The following is a 6,000-nucleotide window of genomic DNA, read 5'->3' on the forward strand; positions in this document are numbered from 1 at the left end:
CAGTTGTTAGCATCCAGACTTTGTATATATGGAGGGCTGGCATAATGTTTATTTACCCAGGAGTCTCTGATTCCTTCAGAGTAACTACTCAATGTCTTTCTCAGCCCTATCCTGTTCATGCAGTGCTGGGAAGCATTGTCAGCACATAGTCCAGTGTAGTGTTCAGGCAATTAATTTAGACTCTTCTTTCATCTTGCTGTGTCTTCCCTGAAAATGAGTGGTCCGCGGGGGGTTTAGAGCTTTATCAGGACCATGGGTTTTAAGGGTGGACATATATTAGACTGCATAACGACCAGAATTTTTGGTCTTGTGAGATTTGAAAAAGGCACATGTTTATAGAAGACGTAATTTTGGATGGTTAAATTGCGATAGACATCTTTTGTAGGTGTGGCTGTATGTATTAAAGTGGGTTTAGGGAGCATGGGCGGCTCGTGCTGATGGGAAGTAAAAGTTAATTGTTCCCCAAAGGCACATGCAGCGTTGGAGGACGGGATAGGCTCGAGATGATGGTGCAGATTTCCTCCTCCTTCATTTAGTTCGCTTCACCCCAGTCTCCTCTGCTGATTCCCGTTCCTGTGTTTGTGAAATAAATAATAAATATGTTTAATTAAAACTCTAATACGCTGTGTTTCTGTTAATCCCAATTTATGTATTGTAATTAAGTCTGTCTCCTCAAGCTTTGTTAATTGCTCACGCATTTGTAAATATGCGAGGCAGTCGGATTGATTTAGGCTTATATGCATAATCACAGTGTTTGATTGTGTCTGTATTTGCGTGTGTGTCTGTAAAAAAACATTAGCATATTTGGTTGACACAGAGGTGTGTGGGCAGAGAGAATATGCTGTCATAAAGGCGGTTGATTGGTATAATGGGATGATACATAATAACACGACTCGACTTATTTGTTTACATGTCATGATGTAGATAATGTATAGCCTACATCCATCAACTCAAACAGATTAAAATAAAGGCAGGAGTTTGAGTATGTACTCTGTCTGTCCATCTATTCACCCTGGCTGTTTTTCTTTCTATTTGTCCGTCTGCTCTCTCTCTCCCCCTCTCTTTCGCTCCGTCGCTCATTAGAGACACTGGGAAAGTGATATCATTCTAATGATTACCCTTTTCTCCTCTCCCCCACTCTCTCGCTCTTTTCAGTAAATGAGTGAAAGTGATATCTCTCTCTAATGATCAGTGTGAATAATCGGCCTCTATATAAAGTCTTCCTTTAGTGTTGGAAATCACTCTCGCTTTTCTCCCACTCTATCCTTTCATTATTTCCTCTTTTTATCCATTAGCCCTTTATGAGGATGGTTCTCCTTTCATAGGCCTTAATGCTGTTTATTAGCGATTGAGGGTTTAGAGGAATAATTACATACAAACATGCAAGATCACATGCACCCACACTTTTGCAGGTGTAGTGTGCTGTGAAAACACATTTGGTATTGGACTGCTTTTTATTTAAAAAGCACTGAAATGTCCATAGGTAGGGTTACCACCATTAAACAAACCAAATGTGGGACGATTATTAGTTTGTGTGGGACAATGACATGTTACCAACACTAAAACATACCATAAAACTGTTGTATAATGTCTATCTAACTTAATGAAAACATTTGTTCTTTAGTCCCTTCCAGGAAAAATTCTTTATTTTACGTGTCATTTAAATTCAACATCACTGAGCCCAAAGGCAGCAGGCATCATGCTGATAGCTATTTTAGAAACAGTTCTGACCAAGTCCAACTAAAATTAAACAAAATAAACAATGAACAAATAAAATATAAAACAACATGAAATTAGATATTTCATAGGCATATTAAGAATACAATAAAAACCAAAATCAAAAACTTTCATATTTTTAGAAAGGATGTGAATTAAAACAACCACAGCAGACAACAGGTTAAACAACAACGGATAAATTCTGTTAATTCAAATTTTTTTATTGACCGAATTATCCATTTGTTTTCTGACAGGGAACACATGGAACGAATCAGGTCCACATTTTGATTGACAGCCGTCACAACCTACTAATGACTGTGTTTAGCCGCCACAACCTACTAATGACTGTGTTTACTCCTTTCTTTTTAACCATTGGATAGGATCTAAAAAAACATCTGTTGTATTTGTAGCCTACTTATGACGAAGCGGAAGCGCTGTTAAATATAGATGAAAAACTATGCTGCAAAATTAATAAATAAAATGCTTTCTTAAAAAGGCAAAAGAATGCATGCCCGTTTTCTTAATATGTTAATTAAAAATTAATACACTGATGAAAATGTAGGACATTTCCTCAATATGCAATGTGTGGGACAAGGGGTGAAAATAGTGTGCAATACAACGCAAAGCGGGACGAGTGGTCACCCATAGGCCTTCATGATCTACTTTAACCCTAAAGATCTATTTTTAATCACATTTCACAAAATTACTTTAAGGAACTAATTCTAATTGCCTTAACTTTTTGGTTTCTGTAATTTAGTCTGGTTGATTATAGCTTATGAAGTTATAAATTTGGATATTTATTTTTTACAAAACACATCGCTTTTCTTCATAAGGCCCTTATTAACCCCCTGGATCCATATGGATTTATATATATATAAATCCATATGGATCCAGGGGGTTAATAAGGGCCTTATGAAGAAAAGCGATGTGTTTTGTAAAAAATAAATATCCAAATTTAACCAAATATATATATGAAGAGTTCAGATGCAAAAGCCTCTAAGTGCCATTTGAAATTTTCTTCTAGAATGATCATTTTTATCAAGCTTGTATATTTAAGTTCAGTGATTTCACTTAAATGGCAATGATAATTACCTATTAATTGTTATTTAAGTGAAATTACTGAACTTAAATATACAAGTTTGATAAAAATCATCATTAAAGAAGAAAATTTCAAATGGCATTTAGAGGCTTTTGCATCTGAACTCTTCATATATGTGTGTGTATTATTAACCATTTCATTTTACCTTCATTAACCATTTCAGTCCTGACTCTTGGTGATTCTAAGGGCCATTTCTCAACATATGCGAGAGACTGTCAATGAATTTTCTAGGCAATGATTTTTCTGGTGTAGGTCGGCAGGTCTTTCTTCTAACCCTCTCATTACTGACACTTAGTATAAAATCTCTTTATTAAACTAGAAAAGGGATATATTTCATAGAATGACCCTCACATCAAAAATGCTTGAAAAAAAGAAACAGCAAAAAGTGAAAACAAAGCCAGTTTTCCACGTGTTTATTTTGTGCTTACAGAAGTTTTTTTATTTAGTTTTTTAGCTTTTTTCTCTCGTTCTGGTATGGAGGACTTGAGTTATTAAAACGCCAACCTTTCCAACAAGAAGCAATAAATCAACTTAAAGATCCTAAGAGAGAGAGAGAGAGAGAGAGAGAGAGAGAGAGAGAGGCAGAATGAAGAGAAGCAGATCTGAGAGCGCAAGGCCTTAGAGAATGGATGGATTGGTTAAAGAGAGGACAGAGTTGAGAGAAGCAACACTGTTAAAGAATGAAAGCAAAACTAAACAAGGTTCATATATAGATGAAGCCCTCCAAGCCTGAAATCAGTCCAAATAGATCCACTAAAAATGTTTTATTTGTTATTCGTAATATTTTACAGAAAACATTACTGTAGGCTATTACTTAATCTGCTGCGTCTCTGATACTGTAAAGCAGTGCACAGAAACACACACACACACACACTCAGATATCACACACTCATATATCTATACCACACACACTCACACCTGACAGGTAGAGCAAAGCTGGGTGAAACGGTTAAATAGTTAAGTCTCTGCTTAAGTAGCTGTCTCTCTTGATATCTCTCATTGTATTATTCTGCCCTCTTCTTCCTCCATCTTTATTCAGTGCCAGATAAAAAGAAAAATACATTCATCAGGAGATATACACGTCCACAGCTTAGTCTACAAATGTGCGTATATGCTTTAATCTGTACGTGTGTAGTATGTGAAGAAAACCAAAGACAATGAAAACAAATCCACCAACTTTCACATGTTTAACATGAATATCTCTCTTCGTTTTCTCTTGCTAAGACACAGATGGAATTTTCTGACTTTTGTTCTGAGCTGCTATTTTAAAAACATAGTTACACACTACGCTAACAAGAACTAGCTAACTACATTTATGTCGGTGAAACCGGTCCTACAGTACCTGACCCACGCTGAGCGTGATTTGAAGCGGGAGAGGCGAGTGCACTAACAAGGATGCAGCCTCATCATGTCTTGTGTAGGATATAAAAAGGGAGCCCGCTCTCATCCCAAGGCATCATATACAGTAAGGCTCTTTTTCCAAAGCGTAGACATCCAACGCACATGGCACCCTTTAGCGTCAAATGAGATGCAGATATATATGGGGCAGAAGGCGCCTCCAAGTGGTCTAACCCTAACCTACCCCATACCTAAACATACCATAACCGAAGCGTCTCATTTGACGCTAAAGGGTGCCTTGGGATGAGAATGGGTTGAAAAAGGACATATGAGACAGCCATCTTTTAACCGCATACAAATTGGGGACTATAATCTCAGAAGGCGAAGCACTGCTACTTGGGCGTAGTGATTAGCGAACTCTCTGCTCCTCACCACAGGGCTTCTCGGGTGCTGTGAGCAAATCACTCCACCCAAGTAGCAGTGCTTCGGCTTCTAAGAATATAGTTCCCAGTATGTATACGGTTAAAAGATGGCTGTGTCTCATATGACCTTGTTATTTGTACACTGTGACTAATCAAATCAGAACATATAAATAGGACAATGTTGGCATTCTTTTGTTATTTACTTATTGGGAGCAGTGCTAGCTGGAGCCATTTACTTCCAGTCTTTGTGCTAAGCTAGGCTAGTCAGACACAAGGGGGTAATCCAGCGCCCGGAAAGCTTCCATGTGGGCAGCCATTGGCTAGCACTAGCAGATCATCACCTGCTGTTAGCATTCCACTGAATCCCATTAATTTTGGCATCACTTTGGCAGCGAATAACTGTACATCTGAGGTGTTTAAAGATTCCTTTCGGCCATTATTTATTTCTAAAGAAACGTGACAATGTATAAAAGGCTCCATTACCTTGTATCTTACGTTATGGCCCGGTAGAAGACGCTTTTGTAAAAATAAGCTAACGATTGCATCATAACCCCCGGCTCTCTGTCGCACATAGAATAATTACCGTATAGACAACGACTCTGGCAGATTGATACACACTCCGAACCACTGAAACAAAAGATTCATAAGATTCTTTTGAGGCTTCATGAAGAAGTGTTATGAAATTGCCATCACTACAAACACCTATAAGCTGGTTTGGCAACTGCCAAAAAAAACTCTGAAAGGTCATTTCTGATGTACCCAGTGGCTGTGTCTGGAATCGCACACTCTTGAGCATTTATTTTGAATAATTACTTCACAACCACTAAAAAAAAATTCTAGAATATGGATGTATACCATGTTGTCATTATGATGTGATCCTCTCACAGGATCGTACAACTTTTACATACAACTTTTGTCACATTTTTTCCTATAGGTATAGAAGAGAAATATGCCGTTTTTTTGTTTTTTTGTTTTGGATACAGCTTTTATTTCATGAAGCCATATATCTGACATGTAACGCAACCAATCACATTTTGTTTTGTTCCACTAATTTATCTAATAAAATTATTAATTCAAGAACATTGTGCAAGTTTACTGCAACAAAGACGTGAACTTCACACACATACGTTTAAAAACCCTGCATAGCCTAGTTGATCCTGGCAAGCGCTCATTGTCACAGTTGTAAACACTGCTGCTTTCTATGAGGAGGTTTGTTTCCACGCGGACCAGGCCCCATATCACACCAAACGCATTTTTTTTCCAGTGAGAGGCGTTTAGCCTATTAAAAAAAACTGGCGAGCAACCGCAGTTTTCATAGTACATATATGCTGCCTTCAAAAACTAGCCTATCTACTGTGACATCGAATTCAGTCGTGTTCACGCGTTTTGGAATGCACCCGAAAGAAGCATCTTTAGACGCATGGG

Source organism: Pimephales promelas, chromosome 12 (assembly GCF_988280905.1).
Source record: "Pimephales promelas chromosome 12, fPimPro1.hap1.1, whole genome shotgun sequence".
NCBI classification, from domain to species: Eukaryota; Metazoa; Chordata; class Actinopteri; order Cypriniformes; family Leuciscidae; genus Pimephales; species Pimephales promelas.